Below are 24,020 nucleotides of genomic sequence, written 5' to 3' on the forward strand. Positions count from 1 at the left end.
GTAGGGCATAAGCTTTGAAAAAAAAGTGTTCAGTGTGTGTGTGTGAGAAAGAGAGAGAGAGAGAGAGAGAGAGAGAGAGAGAGAGAGATTCGTAGGGGCCGCATCTTGTTTATTTGAGTTCTCACAGAAACCAGAATAAAGAAGATATTCAATTAGTGAATCTAGGGGGAATCAAAACCTCAATTCAATTTAGAAAGAGGTTACTGAAAATCTATGGATTTTGGTTTGTGTGTGTCCATTGGGATCCTACAAGGGAGTCATATTCCATCATCAGGCATCTCCCCAAGCTTGTTGGAGACAAAAACATTTCAGCATGTGTGTGGTGTTTTTGTGAGTGGTTGATGTGGGTATGAGTATCCACTGGGATCCCTCAGTCTTGTTGGAGACAAAAACACTTCTGGTATGTGTGTATTTGCATGTGTGGTTGATGTGGGTGTGAGTGTGTGAATCAAAGAAATGTAGGAAAAAGGTGAGAGAATAATAACGAGGAAATGGTAATTAATTCTAATATTTCAGAACTGGTGACCAAAAGCATTTAGCTTTCAATAACTAAAAGCCTCGAGCTAATGTGTGATAAGGTAGTTTACTCATATAACCTATGTAAAATACTAATTTTTAATTAATTTTTCTATTAATTAATTAATATTGTTGAAAATAATTTTCCTGGAAAATAATCTAGCCCACCAAAAACATTAGCAGCAATAGAGTTATGTAGCAGAAGAATAAATATAATTATCCTAAATGTTTCTGAGATATTAGTTTTCCTCATTACAGTTAGTTTTTAGTCTTTCAACTTATAATAAACACATTGTAGAGTTTTTTCTTTCACTTTGATTTTATTTTAAATGAAATATTCTGAGAACAATGTTACAGCACTTATTTCTACTTCAAATACTTCTGAGATTATTTGCATTCTTTGAAATGCATGCTCTCAGCTAATTTCTAAACATTTCAGAAAACAGTTTCTGTGAAATGATATTCTGTCATTTATTGCTGCCTTTAAATTTTTTTAGAGAATCAAAAGAAATATTTGAAGACAGAAAATAGCTATACCTTTCTTCAGTTTTCCTTTGAAAACAATGTAATTATACAGAATAGATTTTAAGAAATGTCTGAATGGAGCTAAGCTAGCCTACTGTTTGAACCTAGAGTTCTATGATTCTAAGAAAGATGTGGTAATCACCCAAATTTCTCAATATTGTTCCTTGATTAAGCCAGTTTATTTCAATTTAAGTGTGTGATTTGTTGAAAGAGATCATATAAATTGAATAACTATTCCCACATAACAGGGCACAATGCCTGCTATTAAGAGAAAAGGCTTAGGAGAAAAAAAATCATCATAATTTGCAAACTAGAAAATTCCTCCCTTTAAAAAAAAAAAGACTGAAGAAATATTTTTCACATTTTTCCTAGAAACTGGAGTAGAGAAAATATTCCATTTTTTCCCCTGAGGCAGTATAGAAATATTCCCATTATTTCCTAGAAAGAATCAATGAATTTCGCTGCTGCAGGGTGCTTGGGAACAGATACTATGTTGTTCCTTGTCTATAAATTCACTCTGGTCATCTCGGTGCCCTGATGACCGCAGGGGCCCTGAGGATCCTCTCGGTGCCCTGATGACCGCAGGCTGCAGGGCCTCCCTGCCCAACCCTCTCAGACCCATCTCTAAGGACTTGGCACCTTTGGGTGGTCCACAGACGCTGCGGTGGCAGTCAGGGGCTTCGAGGGCCGAGAAGGCGGATGGACAACGGACAGTCCTGCCACGGGTTAGACCCGTGAGCCGCGCAGATGGGTCCCTGCGTGGCAGCTCCATGACGGTGGCAGTTTGACGTCACTTGGTCGTGACCAGGAAGAACCAAGGTCCTAACGGTCCTGGAAGGTAGCGAAGCCGGGGACAACGACGGTGGAATGGCTCGCTGTCAACCGGCGGCTGCTCTTGGTTCTACCAAAGAGAGAAACAGCCAGGAGCCCCCCGCATTGGGTCAAGTGGAAGTGCCCACCACCCTTTGGGAGGACTCACTGGTCATTTGTGGAAGGCACGTGTGCACAATACGAAAAAGCTGGTCGCAACTCTACCCCCAGCCTTTTAGCAGAAAAAAAAAAAAAAATTGGCTGAATCTGGACATTGAGCTGTCAGGAGGCTGCGAGATGAGGTTCCTGCGTCTTCTCAAGCGAAGGACGGGGACACCTTAACATGGATGACCCACAGGACACAATCAATGCAGGCGCAGAAGCTCCCGGCTCAGCCCCCGGCTTGGAAGTAACTCCAGAGGAAGAGCCCACGAGGCTTGGTGACGCCGACAGTGACCAGCCCCAGGTTCCTACTCGTGGTTGTACCAAAAAAGATCGATTGCAAAAATACAAGAGTTTGGAGGACAAAATCGCTCTGCTCAGAGTGAACATCGACAGGGTGAGATGTCAGAGCCAGGACATGGAGAAGACGTATCTGGAGAATATCGAAACTGTGAAAGCCAAGAGCGACGACCTCCAGAGGACCCTCCGAGTGTGCGAGAAAACGCAGAGAGAAACGACGCTCCAGCGAAACGAGCAGCTGAATGACCTGAGGGCTGAGATCACGATGCTCACGTCGGAACTGGAGAAGCTGAAGCAAGGCAAGGCCAGACTGGAAGCCGAGCTGGAACCCTACGGCGCCAGGCTGGATCTGGCGCCGTCCCATCCTGACGAAAGTCAGAGCCGGGGGAGAGACCTAGGACTGGGTCTCCAGCGCACAAGGGAGGAGAACTCCAGTCCTCAGGCCAAGACGGATGCTGACACAGGCCACCCCAAAGACCACAGTGAGCGTGTTTCCCAAGGGCTTTCTAAGATCAAAATCTGCAGCCTCGAAAATCAGGACAACAGTCAGCGACACGGAGAAAGTCTTGGTCCCAGAGAAAACGTAGTGGTTCGTACCTCACTGCCACAGCCTGCAAGGAAGAGCCGGGAGGAGCACCTGGCCAAGATGGAGCAGGCGGCAGGCAAAGGCTTACCCAGAGCACTAGAAGAAGTGACCACAGAGTTTGAACCTGGACCCACCAGAACCATTACACCCAAATCTAATAAGTCAAGCCAAAACCTACTTTTAGAAGCACAACAAGAATACGCAGAGATTTTAAAGAGAAAGTATATGGTCTGAAAGACACTTTACTTATGGAACTGTTGGCATAACAATTTCCCATTAAAGACATGATACGAATAACTTTAATTGAAGGAAAATGTTTGTATCATATGATTAATATTCATAAAATATTTGCAATTAAAAAAAAAAGATAAGCTGCTTTCCTTCATTTTTTTTTTTTTGTACCATCTGAAGGCACCAGCATCTTTGAGCTGGTGGAAGCCAGAAGGTTGTCAGTTTTGCCTTCCTAAACATTCTTCGTCATCCCCATGCACCATCAGCTGTCAGTCCTGCTCACTGTAACTTCTGAAAGTTCTTCATCTCCATTCACTTTTCTCTTGGCACCTACTTAGTCCAAGTACCATCACCTCAGTCCTGAATTACTGGAACAGACGTCTAAGTGCTCTCCCTCCACAAATTGTTCTCCACAAGTTTATTATTTCACCTTTTCTGAAATCCTTTCACAATTTCTTTCACATTATTCTGGGGTTAAGTTCAAAGTCCTCATCCCAGTTACCTTACCTCCTGGGCCCTGCTCCCCTTCCCTTGGTCCAAGTTTCCTTTTCCCCTACTCCTCTATCTACCCTAGCTTTTAATCTTGTGCTACCAATATAAATCAATTTCCTTGGAATGTCAGTATTTGCTTCATTAAATGCTGCTTACATTTATTCAGAAAGTGTTTCATGAAGAGTATACAAATACCAGCTTGTACTGATATTTATGTTCACATTTCAAACTTCAGTATTCATTAGAGTTTTGATATATTTTATTTTTTGTATTTTACTTGTTCTTGACTTATATAAAAGCATCAATCTACTCAGTTAATATAAAGATCTGAAAAGCATAGCCTCTGCTAAAAGAGATGTTTAATGCCAGCCTGCTGAGAGGCCATTTGAATTCCCTAATATTTTCTCTAAGTACTTCTATTATTTAAACTGCACCAAGACATGATAGTCATTTTCTACTTTTTAAGTACATAATCCATAAGTAGGTAATCACATATGGTCACATGATTATTATGTTCATAGGAAACAAAAGGAAAATTTCTCCTGAAATTATCTTGGTTATGAATTAAATTTTGTCACAAAATACACTTTAAAATTTTGACACTTTTCATAAAGTGACACTTTTCATAAAGTGTTAATGTATCATTTGATACATTAACATAAGTGGATTTTGAATTTATTTTTAAGTAAAATTACTGAAATATGTTTTCCCATTAAAATAGAGACTTTAACTCATGGAAATATGAAAAGCTGCTTTTCTTTTTCATAAATCTAACCATGATTCATAGTTCTTGCAATCTCCTTATGTTTCAATAATAGTGTTTAACAACAAAAGATTAAGTACTGGTCTGTAGTGATAAAAATCCAAGCCTATGTATTCCCGTGTGGTTTTATCTTATTCTCTCTTGGCAGAATTTTATTTTTCCTTCCACTATGGAAGATACTCATGTTCAGTGACTGAGTCACTTTCTCATTTTGGTCAGCAGGCTCAGTGCATTAAGTCCTAACTCAGCCTGGTGTTTGCTCCTTGCAGATCCAGACTTCACCTCCCTGGCTCGCTCACCTCAGAGTCCCATGGCTGTCCACACTCCATGCATCAGGGGATCACCACCCTGATCCCTGCTTTCTCCCTTGCTCTCACCTTCCCGGAAAGCAGCCTCCCTCCAGTCTCCCACTCACCTTGCCCATTCCTTCCAGAACCCTCTGTCCTCAAACCTCTCCTGCCTGAGTCAATTGCTCCCTTTCTTAAAGTTTACATTTTATCAACATAGAAAGGTAACAGTTTTTTAAATGTTTCTGTGGAGGCTCTATATGATTTATGACTTTGTTTGGACTTCTTAATAAAGAAAATTTTTAAACATAGTTGCACTAAAAAGTCCCTGAACTTGCAAATTATAAGAGTAAACTTCATTCAGGAAGCATTCAGAGAAAAGGCAGAGTGAGACACACTAACAATAGAGATTTTAGTTACTAGATTGTTAAAGCAGATTAGGGGAGATTTCCTTGAAATTTTTAATGGTGTTGTAGAGTTACAAAAACAAATTATGTTTGGTCTTTTTTGCTGTTGTATTTTCATTTTAACCAAATAGAAGGCATCTGTCTCAAGCATAGATAAAAATCTAAGTGGGGCTTTGCTAGCTGCTATGGTAACCCAAATGATTTTCCCTTTTGTGGAAGTGATTCAATGAGATTTATAAATAACTTCCTGTTGAAAAAAAGATAAAAATAAAAATAAAATTCATCTTAAATAAATACATAGCTGCTTACTATCCTTTTAAATCTTTTAGTTAGATTAGATTTTATATTGTGTGTGTCTGTGTGTGTGTTTCCTAAGCCAGCATCCCTTGCATATAATATATTCTATTCCATTCTAAGTGATTTATATTCTGTTGCAAATCTTTCTGTGGCTCCAAACTTCAATGAAAAAGATTATCCTATAAAGTAAATTATATATCAAAAAACAAAAAGTAGTAAACTACAGTAATTTTAAGATTTTCAAGTCCCTATAATTATTTTCCTTTGTCTAACACTCAAGGAGCTCATGTGATAACAAAAGCAAAATAAAAGACACAAAAGCCGGCAAGTTCATATGAAATGATGTATTCTGATGACCATTTTTTTTTGCTCATTTCTATTCTAATTTTATTTCTTTTTTTTAAATTATTTTTTATTAGTTGCTCGAGACAATACAATGATCTTGACATATCATACATTTGATTCAATGGGGTATGAATTCTCATTTTTCCACGTGTACAGATTGCAGGATCACATTGGTTATACAGCCAAGCATATACATACAGCAATACTAGTGTCTGTTGTATTCTGATGACCATTTTATTAAAACACATACACAAAAATGTCTTCTCATTTCTGCATGATGTTACAGTAGAAAAAAGATAAATATTTCTTATATTTTTAAACTTGCATTTTTGTATTAAGTCAGTGAGTGCTTATTGAATGTCTACTATGTCCCAAGCACATCATTCTAGAGGTTGAAGTTGTACCAGAGAAGAAAGAGATTTGAATGTCCACCCTCATGGAGCTCCCATTGAGATTACCTGTGAAATCTGACTGAGAAATTCAAGTAAGTATTAAAAAAGAATAGTTTTCGAAAGATTCACTTTTCTCAAGTTATCAAGCTGTTCACATTTTTAAATGAAACAAAACTTATATTATGAATGAAAATGAATTATTTTGAATATGATGGAAAAACTGGAAAATAGAATTGTATAAACTATAATGCAAACTAGCCCTGTTTTGGGAGTTTAACACTCCTGATTACCCTCCCACATATAAATATTTACACAGCCAACTCTACTTTCTGTATGGAAAATGAAGGGACTGGGGGCAGAAAGTCAACTGAACTTTCTAAATATCCTCCAAGTGTGTTATGGAGACAGGAAGCTGGCTGCCACCACCCCTCCACAGCAGTGTGTTCACAGGGCAGCCCTGCAAAAACGAAGTCTTTGCATACTCCAAACCCACAGGTCAGCTTTAGTCCTTGAATTAAATGCCTTTATTAATGAAGTTGCAGAAGAGGTTGACAGAATAAAATTATTAGTGAATATGGAACTTCCTGTTTCATAATTGTTTTTTCTTAAAATACACAATTAATTTTGAAATCACAAGGCTAGCTCCTTCTGAATACTAATAGCATGAATTTCAGAAAGTATATCATTGTATGTCTTGGGAGATGAATGAAGAAAGATCAAAGAAAGATGAAAAATGTGTTTTCAACATAAATAAAATAACATTCATTTATATGCAGTTAAATCAAGTAATTTCTCCTGTTAAGGAGCATTTTTAAACTCAGAACATTTATCAAAAAATCAAAGACAGACAATGGAATTATTTAAGACTAATATTCTTGTACAATCTAACAAAAAGGGAAATAATGTATATATAGCCTAATATAAATATATCATTACCATGGATTAGCAGGACATTAGCTAACAGTGTATGGGGGTTTACCCAAGAGTGTCTGAGTCACCATAATTAGATGTGTGGCATCATTACATTTCTGTGGACTCTTCTGAGCCCATAGAAATACTATCAATCACATTTTATTGTAATTCTTTTCATTTTAATGTAATATAAACAAGAAATCAGTTTTCAGATACATCCTTCGGAAAACACAACGTGATGCTTTTGTAGTGCATAAGCTCCTTATAACAATGAGATGCAAATGTTAATCTCACTGGAAGTGTTTCATTTATAAGATTTTATATGTTAAGAAAGACATGAAATCTTAAAAAATAAACAAATATTAGAACTTTATTCAACAATATTTGCTATAAACATGAGTAGAACTTTTTTCCTGGTTTTAGTCCCTGTACATATGTTCCTCATTTTAGTTAGTGAATTAATCATTTGTTTAGACACAGGATCCTCAGCTTCCAATCATCTTTATAAGTTTTGATGTTCCTGATTTTCTAATTTTAACATAGGAAAAAAAAGCACTAAAAAAGAAAACCAATTTAAATATAAAGCAGAATTCTTAACATAATTGCTAATTGATCTGGAATCAGTTTTCATTTGTGTCCTTTTATTTTGGCTTAGTTGTTTATTTCCTTAGTAATAAAAACTAAGGGAACAGGATTAAAAATTTCAAAATAACAGGAAGTGAATAAGCAGTGTTTATATTTCTCAAAAGATCTGGCTTTCCAGTTTCTGAAACAGAAAATGTAACCCATGTGTAAGGGAAGCTGCAGGGTCAGAGACCAGATTAAAATTTTGGTTGCTGGAAATTTTGTTTTCACCTCATCTCCCAGCCTGAATATTTTTTTCTCATCGACTCTTTCACAAGTAATCCCTCTAACGTCTCAATTTAAAATCTTCCTCCAAAACTCTTCTTTTGCTGTTTTTCTCTTAACTATCTCTGCCTCCTCAGATTTATAGATTTAATTTAATTTTAATTTATAAATACATAAATAAATACTAAGAATGCTGTAGATTCTTAGAATTGGGTTTATCATTTCCATCCTTGCCTGCTTTGACACCTATTAGACTTCCCTAAATAATTCAAATCTCTTAATCAATAACAACCAGAGGGCATATTGGCTTGGTTATGTCTATAGGCTGCCAGAATTTATGTACTTCTCAGTGTCAAGATAACATAAATATGCAAACAAGACGACATCATAAGGTTTGGTAGAAGCCAGAGGATGGTGGGTTAGATTTAGGAAATCTGGATCAAGTCTCATCCTTAATAAGCTCATTAAACTTTTTGTATTCATTTACAGTAAGGAGAGAGATGATATGATCTATGACTGCCCTGAGAGTGATTTTTTTTTGTTTGTTTTTTGTTTGTTTTTTTATTTTATTTCACAGTGTATGAGTCACAGGCCATCCAGCATGGTACTTACTTTCAGGAAGTAGTGCTCCCTAGAAATGAGGGCAACATGAGTCGAAATGATCTAAAGTATGAATTAGGGCACAAAAAATAAAAATATAAAATATCTCACTAAGAAATATATATATCTTACATGTTATATGATAAGGTTATATATTGGGTTTACTAATAAATATTATAATATTATTAATAAATATATTAATTTCACTTATTTGTCTTTTAATTTTTTAGCTACTTTAAATCGAAAATCATGCTTGAGCTATATTTATATTGGACAGCACAACTCTAGAGTATCCGAAAAGTTTCAAAATGTTTCTTTTTTATGGAGAATTTTACAGAAATATAAAACTATGTTTTGATTTTTTAAAAGCATGTTCAACATGTTTTGGCAACATTTATGTTTCAATCATGTAGAGTTTTCCTATATATGTTTCAAATTAAGGTGATTGCTCATAACATTATTGGCAAATATATTCTTGAAAAGTGTGTTCTAATAATGAAACTGTACACCAAAATTTCTATGGCTGTTATTTAAATATATGTGTACAGGTCATTTTATTCCTGGCCATACAGTTACATAATGCAGTTGTCATATCACAAGCAAATGGACATCATTAAAAAAATTAGATACATCTGCTCAACAGTTCAATCTAACTTTGAAAAATCCCACCATTTAGACAATGTGCAAAAAATGATGACTAACTTTTAAAATGTGTATTTGTTAAAATATCTGCTGTACTGGAAGTCAGAGGCCAAGAATCATATTACCCATTCATGCTCTGTGAACAGCATTATGTTAAAACTTAACTGTATTTAAATTTTAGTTTAAACTTTGGCAAAGAATAAACATCTAGAAAAATTGTGGACTTAAAATTTGTTGGATGTGAAAAATTCTATCTTGCTCTTATCCCTCTCTGCATGAAGATTTATTTTTCTAATGCAGTTTGTATGAGCAATCAGGACATGATGTAAACAGAAAGGAGACAGAGAATTCTAGCAGGATACCAGCACCCTAGCATGGGAACGGGTATTAAAATTTATCTAGTGAAACCAACTGTGTTACTTAATTGCTTAAGTAGTGGAGGAGTTGAAGCATTTCAAGGACAAAAACTCTATGTCCAAAACATTTCCACATGTAGTACCCTTATAACTAATATTCTTACCCTAAGTTCCTAATAATTCCAATATCTTCACTTCACCTCTCCACTGGCTGCTTATACACCTCAGACACCATACTGCACTAGCATTTCTTCCCAAATCAATGACAAATACCTCTTATTACCTCCTCCCATCCTCCTTGTAACTGTCCCTTTTGACCCAGCCTTGAGTCTGTCAATCAACTCTACTGCCTTTCCACCATCTCTCACTTATTTCACATCTCCCCTCCCCTCCTCCTCTGTACTCCATTTTTAATAGATAAGTCTCATCCTGGCATTCCATCCATCTCACCAGCTTAGAAAACCCTAACAGGTCAATGCCATCTATCTGCCTGCTCTGTATGTGCCCCTGAGCACCTGCTCATATTAGAGAAAACACCTGCTTGGGTCTCTCCTTAAGTTCTTGATTCTGAACCTCAAAGGGGCTTTCACCACTGCCGACTCAACCTTATCCCATTTCATTCCTCTTCCACTAGACTCCTGTCTTCCTGAAGGCATCGTCGTTGATAAAATTGTCATGTTTTCCCACGCTCTACACCTCTCAATCTCAGGATGCCCATGTGCTATGTGTTTCTGCAGAGGGATTGTCCATGCCCTCAAGTCAGGCTTCCTGTTCTTAGGCACATCTCACCCCAGCTCACCTACTCAAAGGCGGGTCTCCTGCCAACACAGAACCCTTGCTCCTGTGTTACATCAGCTCAGACCCCCGCTTTAGACCATTCTCATCAGTAAGAGAAGTGTTCAGCTTTCAAAAAGTGATCTTGATCCCTGCTCAGGAGCCATCCCATTTCTCCGGATTTTTAGAATAAAAATCTTTAAGAAAAAAATTTTCTCTTTCTATTCTCTCCTGAAGTTACTCTATCAATTTCAGCCCCAACTTCAAACAAAATCAGAGAATAAATGATTTCTGCATCACTAAATCTAATTAATGGTAGTAACTCTACACCTGAAATTCCTGTTTTATTTGAATAATCGGTAGCATTTTATATGATTGTTATTTCCATCTTTCCAGAATCCCTCAGTCACCTGGCTTAAATCAACCCAGATAATATTTAAATACATAGTAATATTAATAATGTTTCAAAGTTAGGATTTCAATTAAATGGCTAGTTTATTTCCTCTAATACAGTGTCCAGTTTTCCTTTTTGTACCCAAGGTCTCAAGTTCATATTCTATCACATTTGAGCATCTGTAATTGGTGAGAACTTGGCATCAGGAATAAGAATCATTCTGTGCAATATAATCTTGGAACATAACCTAAATCTGTTTATTTAAAATACAAAGTCATGAGGTCAGGGACCAGATCATGGCATTTCAAATATCCTCATCTGCTTCAGTGTATGGAAAATATGTTTCTCCTGTAAAGCTTACTTAAATGATACTATACTTATAAAGTAACAGATAACATGTTTATAATTGATAGCATAGAAACCATCATATATACATATATTTGTATGTGTGTATATAAATCTTCCCAACTCATTAACAGCATAAGCTGAAGTTTTTTTTTAAACTTCATTCAAACCATAGAAAAGAGAGAAGAAGAAAATGAATGCTAATTCAAATACTAGTTCTATTTTACTTCAAGAGGAAATAAAAGATGTTTAAAGTTTGTATACATGGGGGACAGTTGCTAATAAATAGGTTCTAGCATTTTTACTATGGATACACTGAATACTATATAATCCATTAGCAACATAAATTTTATGTGTACTCTTCCACTTGTTGAAATAAAACGAAAATATATATGATGCTTTCCTTTGATAATAATTGCATCTTTTCATAGTTTTAAGAAGGCATTGTCACTAAGTAGTCATCAACATCAGACATTGAAAATAAATCAAGGGGAGTCAACCTGCTCCCAATAACATTCCCAAGCACTTCAAGTATTTCTATTGTGTACAACAATCTTCACTGAAAACCTGTAATGAAATTTCCTCTGAGAAATCAAAAGATAGCTTCTCTTTAATATGTTTTAAAATAAGAAAGAAAGCCATAAGTATTGAAGAGGAGGCAAAACAATTCAAATGTAAAAGCTGCTCCTTATTTTTTCTCAACAAGCATTTTATTTGAACTTGTTTTTAGTAAATCTCTTCCACAGACCCAAATATTTATTTGCCTTTCATTTGTTATCTACCATGAACCAGGTACTAGGCTTGATGCAAATGAAAAATATGAACTCACACACAGGTGCACACACACACACTGAAACCTATTGTCCCTTCCTCAAGTGAACCATATTTTCATACTTTATTAGAAAAATATCATAAAACACTGTAAGCACCTCCCTGGTAGTCAGGGACACAGATCCACAATGCCAGATATGTCTCCATAACAATTACTGTTCCTTATTTTCATCATTAATTTCTGTTCTCTATTGCCAAAGAAAAGAGTGGAATACTTGATAGAATTGTGATTGATTGGCTATGCGGAATATTGAACTTGATCTTTGGGTTGTTGTCTCCCTTCCTCCTCTTTGTACTTTATTAATTCAATGCCCATTTCAAAACTCTCTGTTTAACTTCTACCAGATTCACATTCCTGAAATACCAGCATAGCACTGTGAACATACTCTGGAGCCAGAAAGACAGTGCCTGGAACCCTGGCTCCAACACTCACTGTATCTGTGGCTGTAAGTAAACGATTTGACATTTCTGAACACCAGATTTCTTCATGTGTAAATGAAGGTAACTTGTAAAATGAAGTTCAGTTTATTGCAGAGCTATCAGAATTGAAGACATGTATGTCAATCACCTTGCACACAGGAAACACCATCTGTGTTGGCAGGATATGCTGCTGATGGTGAGAATGAGGTAAGAATGATATATTCCATCTCAGAAACTTGCCATCACCCTCACTGAAGGATATATAAAACTTGAAACATTGTGTGAATTTTAAAATTTCCACAAACATTTTCTGCTCCACCTATGTGGAGCACAATGTCAACTATTCACAAAGTGCATTTTTCATGTTCTGATCTCTCAGATTACTTCCCACTATTCTTCCATGCTTTATGCTAATTAGGGCCTTTAAGTTGACAGCTTCCACAAAGTAAGAATATTTCTCGTTTTGAGCAACTATCTAAGTTTCACTAATTTTTCAATATTCAGCAGAAATTTGAACCTCTTTCAAAGTCTCGTGAGTTCTTCTAATACTAACATCTCTGCTAAAAATAAAAACTTTTAAGATTTTGATGGATCTCAATTAACCTTGTCAAATCAGCATAAAAATAAGGCACTTTTTCAATTAAAGGTGATCTGAGAATATTTTTCATATATTTAATAATCATATTCATTATCTTTCTGCCTCTAAGAATTAGCTAAAATACATAAATTAGAGGTCATATCCACTGCAAGAGGCAAGAAGCTCTGTACCTGGGATGAAGCAACTGTTGAAGCCAATGAACATGCAGAATTCAAAAGAGAAACAAAAAAATAATGTTATTTCACAAGAAAACTATTTTTAAAGTTTCTGAAAAATAAAGCAATTCACATAAACTATTTCTCCAGATATTTTAAGTCCAGATTGCAAAATGACACAAAACCTATAAATATTGTCTGACTAACTTATTAAATTCCTTTCCAATTTACTATTTATGAAAAATATGGAAAAAATGGAATTCAAGAACATTTAATGTGTACATAAGGACATTTATGGATAACAAAAAGATTATAAAAACAGAAAAATGGGTATTGATGTAAATAAGATTATTAAGAAATATCATTATATAGTTTGGTGCCTTATATTACTTAAACATTTCTAATTGCATCTTTTATTTTAAGAATATCTTCCTCATATTTATGTCCAACTGATTTACTCACTGGGCATTTATTTGATAATTTATCTTTGTAGAAAGCATGAGCAAATTCTTCCCAATTGATCACAGAGATTTTTTTCCTTTAGTCCTGCAATTTATTTCTGTATAATTGAACATCAATTTCTTTTCTTTGTTCTTAAATACAAGATTTTATGATTTTATTCCATGTCCCTATCTCTTCCACACTATAAGGTAACATATAAAACAAAGTCAGTATCATTGCAATATTTAAAGTATACTTTTCTGTTAAGGATGAAAAGAATTCAGCATGAAGTCTCATGAAATGAAAAGTACATAGACTTTGCATGACAATTTCACTGTTTTTACTACAAGAATACAGATTACTTCAAACACATTCATTTATATGCACATGGAACTAGAAAGTAAGGGTTCAGTATCAATCTATTCTATGACTGTCTAAAATTGGAGTTGAAATTCTTACCTGAGTTTTGTTTAGAGTGCAGTTTTTTTTTTTTTTAAGACAGAAAATGCATGAAGCTGTCAGAATAGATAATACCCAGAGTGGAAAAAAGGAAGGGAAGCGAAGAAATCAACTGCATTTTAAAAAGATCCCCCAAATCCTGCTTCCAGACCTACAGTAAGTAGTTTTCCTCTATATCTTATAAGCAACTGTCTTTTCCTTTGCTCTGAGAACACAGGCTTTGCCTAGCAGGAAAGTATGAAAATTAAACAGAAAACCAGAAGGTTATGAAATTCTCTTACCCTCTGGGCTTGCGGGACTGCGCTAGCGTCTCAGTTGCAGACACATGTGTAAACAAGAGAATTTCCTGCATCCTTTTCTCATCTGAGCAGCTCTGGGGTCCTGGCCAACGGGATTATTCCAGTATTAAGGACACCCCACGCTAACTCCAAAAGGATTCCCATTGGTTGTGAAGTTCTCTCAAAACCGATACCACAACACCCTCTTTGGATCACAAGTAAGATAACCAAAATAAAATAATTTCAATGTTCTCAAAGCCTGAAGTATTTGTTATTCAAAGCTTTCCAGACAGCCCATTTGAAACTATGTTCTGTGAGCAGAAAAGGAAGAAAATACCTACCTCCTCATTCACACGTATATTTAGTATTTAATAATAATAACTTCTAAAAATGGGAAAGCCTAAAGCTAAAATAACAAAAAACTATTAAAGCCCCTATCTGGAAAATGGTTAAAGGAAAATTCTACTGCAGGTCATAGAACAATGGAAAATATCACTTGTTCAATTTGGTTTGCAAATTGCCAAAAAAAAAAAAAGAAAAAGAAATCATATTTAATAAAGTTTCTGAGAATACAACTCAGAATACAAAAACTATCTGTCAGTCCTTGGATCTTAGTCATGTTGGCAGGGAATGTGACCTGCAGTCCCAGGGACTCACAGGAGAGCTCCCTGGCCTCTTCCCAGGGGAAGGAGTGGCTTTCCAGTGACATGACTCAGCTGTCAGGAAGTGTGGTGATGAGGGGTGCTGGCCCACCACGGAGCAGAGAGCTTTCCTGGCTGACAGAGGACACAATTCCCCAAGGAAAAGAGCAAGGAGACGATCAGTAGGCTCCTCGTGAGTGACCAGGACAGCTTTGGAAATTAGGAAGTAAATGTCAAGTAAATGAGTTTATTCTTCCACCTTCTAATTTGGAGGATGATTCTTAGCTGAATATCAGGGTTTTTTAAAAAAATATTTTTTTTAGTTATAGTTGGACACAATACCTTTATTTCATCTTATTTATGTTTATGTGGTGCTGAGGATCCAACCCAGAGCCCCACACCTGCAAGGCCAGCACTCTACCGCTGAGCCACAACCCCAGCCCAGCTGAATATCAGTTTTTATCATTTATTTCTACTTCACAACATCTTTTCCTTCTCATTCCCTAACGCAGTGGAAATGTGACCATTCTCCCTACAGAATCAACAAACCCTTTTGAGCTATCTGGCTCCATCACGCTTCCCTTTGTCTTTGAATTCTCCCCCTCCCTGGACTTCCCCATGGGATTTTACACACCATAAAGTCCTCAGGTGGTTTCACTTGTGCCAATAAATTTCAATTTCCATCTAGTCATTTTCATTTGCAGGAACTTTTTGTCCCTCCTTCATAGTCAAGTGATTGGAAGAGCTCTCCCCAGCCAATAACCCCATTTAATCTGGATCCACTTCCTTTAATGCATCAAAGTAAACACACACACACACATACACACAGACACAGACACACACACACACACACACACACACACACACACACACACGCCTTTATGTGAAAAAAAGATAATGTTTACAAACTCTGTTCTGTCCTCACTTTAACGGATCTATGCCGCCCTTGGATGCCCTTCGAAACCCTGTCCACGTGAAGCTTACCTTGGCACAACACTCTCCTGACCTTCATCTCTAGCTGCCTCTTCCCACCTCCTTTGTGGTGTCCATTCTCCTCCCATCCTTTGTTAGACATCAGGTAGGTTCTCAGATAACGTACACATTCTCTCTTTGGTTAGTGTCAAACATGCTCATGGTTTCAATTACCATCTCTCTTTCAGATGACTTCTCAATATCTGTCTTTGGCCCCAATCATCTTCTGAGTCTCCAATACTCATTCATTAGCGCATTGTGCCCCTGCAATAGAAAATATCACAGATACGGAACTAACATGTTAAATCTGAAGTCATCATCATGCCTTGGGCCTACTAAGTTATACCAATAAATTCCAACAGAGCTTATAGATGACTAAACAAAAATCCTGGAAGTCACCATGTCTCCTGTTCCACACCCACTCCAATACCAGTTCCTTGTGATTGTCATCAATAACTTTGCCATTCTGCTCTCTTCGCACTGCCACCACCCTGGTCCAAGCACATAACCATTCTGAATCACTGAAGTGTCCTCTTAAATCTCTTCTCTGCTCCCAAACTTGCTCTTCTTGTTGTTCAGTGAGAGATACAGTGGCCTCCATCCAGTTCACATACTGCTTGACACTCAGAAGATTTCTAATCCTCTGGTCAACTCTCTCCTTCTCAAGCTTCTCTTATTTTCCAGAATGAAGCTTTTCTGTATTTTTTTTTTAAATTTCTTCCTTACATCATGCACTGATCCCTTCTTTTTTCTCTCTCCTCAGTGTTGGAATACTCCAAAGAACCATCAATGGTTCTGTTCTTATTCCACATCTTTTGTCAGGGTGATCACATCTATTTTTGAGGCTTTCTTTTATCATATATATCATTGTAGATTGCATTGTGAACTCCAAAAAGATATGCTGAAATCCTACCCAATGCCTATGGATATGACCTACTTAGAAGTAGAATCGTTACAAATGTAATCAAGTTCAGCCATGCAGGATGGGGCCAGAGCTAATCCAATGTCTGGTTCCTTGTAAAAAGAGGGGCATTTGAACTCACACAGCAGGGGTATGCCATGGCAAGACAAAAGCAAAGATTGGGATGATGCATCTACAAGCTGAGGACTGCCAAAACCCACCATCAGCTAGGAGAAGAGAAGAATGGTCTCTCCTCAGGCCCTCAGAGAGAGCACAGGTCTGGGTGCATCTCCATTTTGGACTCCTAGCCTCCATAACTGTGAGACAAGAACTGTCCCTTGTTTTAAATCACAAGTTTGTGTAATTGGTTACAGCAGCCCTAGTAAACTAATATACATAAAATTCCAAATATACAAGATATCCCCATAATAGTGCCTCAGCCTTCAGATCTGTACTTCCAACAGTCTAATGAAATATTCACTAGGAACCAGTCAAATCTCAGTGACACCAATTCTCTTGTATTTCTTCCAAAAACTTTCACTGTATTTCCATCTTAAGATACTATCACCCCACACTCCCTCAATCATTTTATTGTCCCTGAGTCCTTACACTACTTTGCCCCTCAAATTTAGTAACTCAGCTTTGTACTAAAACTTGAACAATCAGTTTATGTCTCTGTCTCTGCTTCCATCTTCTTCCGTCTTTGCAGAACCTGCACCAGTCAGGATTTTGTCTCACTATAATTTTTTTACAGGAGGTTCCTAAATTACCATCTAGTGAACTCTGACTGTGAATGGGGGCACTGTCTCACTTGCAGCTTCCTCAAGTGAAGGATCATGTTTTCTCACACAGCCCCACCTCCCTTGGGGCCAGACAGTGGAGTGGGTGTCCTGCTTCACACTTACTGCTAGGTCTGGCTCTCAGGTTCTTTGTTCACTGGTAGCATGATACTCACCAAAATCAAGGAGACAGTAATCCAGGGTCTCCATCCTAGCTCAAAGGGTACATTGAAACCATGATCCATAATCTACATGCATACACACACACACACACACACACACACACATTCTTCTTGAGTGGATTCTAATTTTATTCCATACACTAGGCCTTCCCTGTGGATTCTGCTATTTGCCTATCCAATATCATTTCTCCCCTTCTTTTCCACATTGTTGACTTAAACAAAAATAAAATTCTTATTGCAATCTAGCCTCCTGTACAAATGCACTTGGCTGGGAAGTAAGTTTTGCCAATGAAATGTAAGTGGAAATCTAATGAGCATTTTCAAAGAAAACAGAACAAATCTGCTCAAGATGCCAACCCATTTTACATCCTCTTTTTCCTTTTCTTCTTCCTGTCTTGAGAGGTCAGCAGGCTGAAGGTGGAGAAGCCACTGCTGTATGATGGTGCTGTCCTGGGCCCCTGATTCCTGTGGAAGACACAGAATGAGAAGAGCAGAAGGAGCCGGGCTGGCACAGCTCTCAGTGTTGTGGGGAAGGTGGTCATCTGGCTAAGACACTGTCGGGTTTCTCCTGGGGCCTTCTTACTGAGTCAGGAGCTGCTTCAGGCTGAGGGAACGTGGTAATGGTCTCTGCTGGAGAAACAATGGGAAATAACTATTAATCAAAACTGATTTTATTCCAGGTCATTATCCCCTAACTGGGAGGTCCAGAAGAAAGCATAAAATTGAAAACCCATACTGCAACCTCCACCCAGATATACATCCATCTCTTACCCTGCTGTGAGGCATTTCCTCGTTCCCACGACTCAGGGTTAATGCCAAAGCTCTGCACTGAGTTACATGCTTTGTCTCAGAGATCATAAATTTCCTAAGGAGGTAATATTGTATTTGTCTTTGGGTCTTTTGCAAATAGACAAGTTAGTCAATGGACAAATGGCTGAGAGTATAAATGGTGAATGAATTGATGAATGAATGCTCTATGTGTGCATTGAAGAAAATAAAAATAATGAGAATATCTGAGAATTGGAGAAGTGGTAGAGACAATAAATTAGAAAAAAAAACATGCCCTTATAACAGTGAAAAGGTCCATGGAGATGTTTAAATTTCTCCTACCATTTCTCCCTGCTTTTACAAATTAAAAGAATTAATAGGGCCAACATCATGCATATGTGCTTCTCCCAGACAACTTTTAAAAAACAGAAATACTAACCAAGTAAGACAAATAGAATTTTCTGGACCTTAGTAACTATTTAAACCAAGCCATACTTTTAAATTTTAAGTGCCACAATTTTAATGGTTTTAAAAAGATCCAAAACGTGACAGTGTCAGTAACTGAAAATTTCTTGTAAGGAAGTCAATTGTGATTTTGACTGAGAATCAGTAGGTGGTTTAGAATTGTGATTAGAAACACACATTCACAAAATTCACAAAATTCCTAAGCCACAGCTCTGATGTTACAAAGTTGCCTTCGTTAATCAAGCGGGTGGACTGGGAGGTCCTGGTCTTCTATTAAGCTAACTAACCTGTCCCCACCCTCCTACATCAGCCTCATAAACAAACCCAAAAGACAGTATGTGAGTCTGCTGTGACATATAGAAAATAACATTTTAACTCTCTTACTATTTTAAAAATGGAGATTATTGTCTCTCGGTTGCTTTACAATCAATATGTATTCTCAATAAGAATGCGAGGCTTTAGCATTAAGTCACTTACAGTTCTATTTTGTCAAAGGAAATGTTAAGGAAAAAAATGAGTAATGAATCTGATTTATAAAATCGTGATTCTGCAATCTGCATTTGGGGTAAAATTGGGAGTTCATAACCCATTTCAATCTAATGTATGAAATATGATATGTCAAGAGCTTTGTAATGTTGTGAACAACCAATAAAAAATAAAATTTAAAAATAAAAAAGAGATGACACCAGACAGACCCGAGATGGTATCTAGTGGAGAGTGCTCCCAGCAACATCTCTGAGCCTCATGCCTTCATTTATGAGGTGGATGTTAGACAGATTGTAAAGGTTAAGAGATAACAGACAAAGTGCTGCAAAAGGTACTTAACATATGAATGAATGAAAGTTACCATCAGTAGTAATTATTATTATGCCGTCCCAACTATGTTATCTATAAGGTAGTCTAAAGCAAAATGTCACATACTATGTACAAATGCTAAACAAATGTAGGCATGGTTTAGTTTGATGGCTTAACATATTGCTGCCAATAAGTGATAGTTTCATGGTTGTGGTCTTGTTCTGGCACCCAACACTTAGGATCTGACCAACACTATTAGGCACATTACTTATAGTAAAATCCATGCATTTGTGTTTGTGATACTCTGAACATTTCAGGCATGTTCCTTGGAAGATCTAATCACAAAAAGTGACCCAAAAACAAACATTTTCCTTTTAAATCATCAGATATATATATATATATATATATATATATATATATATATATATGTCATTAAAATTTTAGCCATAGAATTTTGTTTGAACTCAGCAAAAGTATATGGTTAACTTAATTATTTGGTTGATGGTAGGACATACTCCGCGTTTTAGAAGGATTTCTAGACTTGTCATGTTGACACTTATTGGGGAGGGGGGGGACTGTGTTGTAGACTGTGGGTTGCTTAGCAGCTTCCCTGGCCCCTGCCCACTGCAGTAGCACTCCAGTTGTGACAACCACACCTATTTCCAGACTTTTCTCAGGTCTCCTAAGGAATAAAATAAGTGTTGATCAAAATTCACTGTTTAGTGGTGGAGAGTTGTAGAAAGATGAGACTCAGCCAGGCTTAGCTCTGCTGCTGGCAGATGACAGATTGTGGCCTTGGGTAAAGTGACTCCATGCTCCTAATCTTATTTTCCACATATATATAGTCAGGAAATGAGATAATCTTGAAAGTCTATCTTACTAAAAATTGAAGCACTCTAATATCTCTTTCCACCCCCTCATATTCTCTCTCTCTCTCTCTCTCTCTCTCTCTCTCTCTCCCTCTCCCTCACATATTTCAAACATAGTCATTCACGTAGACATGCATTATGGTATCAAATGTATAAGGAATGAAAATGAAAAAAAAGACACAAAATCTACTATTAAGTGGAGTCAGAGTATTGTAATTATTTTGTAAGTAACTTCAATTCCAGGATTACCATGTACACAGAAACAAACAAATAAAAAAGATTTGTTCTGAATAAGTCTACATCAACATTGTTTAGCACTACTTTATCTCAGAATACAATTCAACATCCTTTATATTGATGAAAAGTTCTCTTTTACTATATATAATTACAATTTAACTTAGCCTCACTAAGAAGACTGTTCATACACTTAAATGTAGAATATAATTTTAAGGAAAAATAATTTTTCTATTAATTTAGAAAACATATCTTTCTGAGCAGAATAAAAATGTACAGTTTCATTGAAATCTTAGAAGGACAAATATTTAATATGTGAAAATCAGGCCTATAAATAATATTAAACAATTTTCCAAAATAATTTAATAATGGTAATATATTTGGTAGTATAGTATTAACCAGGACTACACCTATTTCTTCAATTAGAAATTATCTTTTGTTTTTATTTGAAACCAGAGAAGATTTAACTTTCTGGTTGAATGCTAAAAATTGTTAACACACAACTACAATAAAGCCAGCTTTGGTGTTAACAATTTCTCTTCTGTTGATGTCCCAGAGCCCTAAAAAATACCTCAATTACTATTCTATTTGTAATATCTCTCATATCTTAAAATTAAAGTTATTGTATATTATCACTTAAATTAAGATAATTAATAGGATTTAGTGATACATGATGTTATTATAAAAACTTTCAAAATGTACAAAGTGGGAAAACCAATTCATCTTTCTTCTATTTAATCTCCAAATCATTACATAGGCAATACTCAGATAAGTTGTAGGCAATTTGAAAAATAACAAAATAATAATCATACATTAATATTTTGGCAGTATAAGGCCAGAATTAATCTTTATTAAACAAAAACATATTTCAGAATTTTTTATAAAGTAATGAAGTGTTTTCTCTAAGCGTCAATAAAAGAAGCATATATTACACAGAAGTCATTTATGTCTAAAGTAAAAGTTCTCCCACTATGGCGTAGAGGAACCTTGGATACCTGCCTACTTGGAAACTCTCCCCACATCTAATTTCCTCCAACAATGGTCCTTGGAGGTCATCCACAGAACCCAGACTCCATGGGATCACTTAGGAAAACAACGAACACAATAAAAACATTACTTTACAGATAAAGAATCTTGACTTCAGCAAGGAAAAAATTATATGTCCAGGTTTCTTTTGGTCTATGTACTCATTAGCCTTTTATCAATTATCTGGAAATTAAAATATACCTTTGTCTAAAGATAATATATATTACATAAGTCAGAGATATTTATTGTAAAGAGAACATAAATAAGCATAAAGAAGATTGCCACCCATTGCCTCCATGGTCAGCAAAGTCTGGCAGGCATTACTGTACTTTTAAGGGCATCATTAGTGAATGATACAGATGATACATAGGTAATCATGCTTATCTGTGGATACTAGGTCCAAGTTGCACTAATCTGAGTGTGTTATCCTGTGTACTTAAAGACTTTCCTGATGTCCTAGGCTTTTTCCTTCATGCTTGGTAAGGCATGTGTCCCAGCAGCCCTTTCACCTGGTGTAAGTGTCATCAAGTCATTGTCTGACACCCATCCAGGTCTTTTTTAAACATGTTACAACAGAGAACAGAAACGTTGACACAGAACTGTGAACAGAGTAGTCACTGTAAGTGTATGCAGAATGATTCTGATCCAGGTAGCATCAGCTAAGTGGTGCAGGAGGGAAACCTGCAGCCAAGAAAAAATAAAAAACTTGTAAAACTTGTCAGAATCTCTGCGGGCACTCTCCAAAAAAGTTATACAAATGGTAGTATGTATGTGAAAAGATGCATAGCATCATTAGATATTAGGAAGTGCAAAATGACAGATATTAGGAAGCAAAAATGACACATTATCTTAGACTTATTATGATGGCTTTAATCAAAATGATGTAAGAAAAAGTGTTGATTAAAAAAAGTGTTGATGAGGACGAGGGAGATATGGAAGTTTCATATGCTGCGGAGACTAATACAAAATGGACAGCTCCTTTAGAAAGTAATCTGACAGTTCTTCAAAACAGTACACCGGACCTGTTGAAATTTAATTTAAAAAGGAGGCATATCCCCATAAAAGATGATGGGATGAAATTCAACAATAAAGGTCAATGAAGTGCTGATAATATGCTACAACATTGAAGAGACTCTAAAACGTGATGATGAGTGAAAGAAGCCAGTCAAAACACGACAACACGCTGCAGGAATCCATTTGTAGGAAGTTATATTTTTAGGAAATGTCCAAAGTGGGCAAGGTGTATAAACACAGAAAGATGAGTCTCTCCACTGAAGTTGGAGGGAAACGGAGAGTAACTGCTCATGGGTGCAGTGTAAATGCCATGATTACATCGTATTCTTTAAATAAGTGGACTATATGCCCTTGTGAGTTATAGCTCCATGAAACTAACTTATTTTTTTTAAAAAGTCAGCCCATATGTGAGGCAGCGAGCTTGCCTAAGCTTTATCAGAGCTTCTTAAAATCAAGAGCAAGGCCTGGGAAATAACTAATATAACTTATCTCTGTAAAACAGCTCTCCTTTACTGCCTTTTCCTTCCCTCACTGCATGACGTTTCGCTACTCTGTGTAGTGGTCTCCACACGTTTCTGACTACAGAGCCATGGGCAAATTACATTGAGTATAAACCTATAAGATATGATGTTTATACATACATACATACATATACACACCCATACAAATGTATTCATTCATAAAAATATATTCATGAATTATTGTGCCAATATGTGCTATATAGTATTGAACTATGAAAGAGCAAATTTGTTATTTTGCCTACAGTTTCTGATTACTTCAGCAATCCAGGCACATTGTCTGGGGGAGAAATGCAATTCCCAGCATATCCTGCTGCTAGACACCCCATCATCACCCTCCCTCATAATCCTTCTGTGACAGGACTGTGTGTGTCTTGACATCAGGTCCAGGGCCAGCTCACCCACCTATCGAAAGACACAAACATGTGCAGAATTACTGCCACTGTAAGTTTTCTGTTATCGTCACAGAAAAGCGCCTGAGGATGGCTGTCCAGTTCTCCGGGTGGCATGTGTCATTGAATAGGAGCACATTAAATGTCTTCTCACTATCATTCAGAGTAACCTCTACCCAAATTGAGGACAAGCCAGGTGCTGAGGGCTCATCTTTCACATACACACACCATCTTTCTTAAAATTGTTTTCTGTTCTTGGAATTCTGGCACTGGGTTTTCTCAGTTTTTGGTTTTGTA

General features: G+C 36.6%; 1 protein-coding gene across 1 annotated transcript in view; it reads right to left on the reverse strand.

The window, feature by feature from the left end:
* The window catches only part of Ccdc102b (coiled-coil domain containing 102B), a 280,080-nt gene extending 265,853 nt beyond the window's left edge, over positions 1–14,227 (reverse strand). The window contains exon 1 of the mRNA XM_026388692.2: positions 14,171–14,227. The gene's annotated coding sequence lies outside the window, so the exon portion shown is untranslated. The remainder of the gene's footprint in view (positions 1–14,170) is intronic.
* Positions 14,228–24,020: the final 9,793 nt, after the last annotated feature.

This window comes from Urocitellus parryii, chromosome 13 (assembly GCF_045843805.1).
Source record: "Urocitellus parryii isolate mUroPar1 chromosome 13, mUroPar1.hap1, whole genome shotgun sequence".
Lineage (NCBI taxonomy): Eukaryota > Metazoa > Chordata > Mammalia > Rodentia > Sciuridae > Urocitellus > Urocitellus parryii.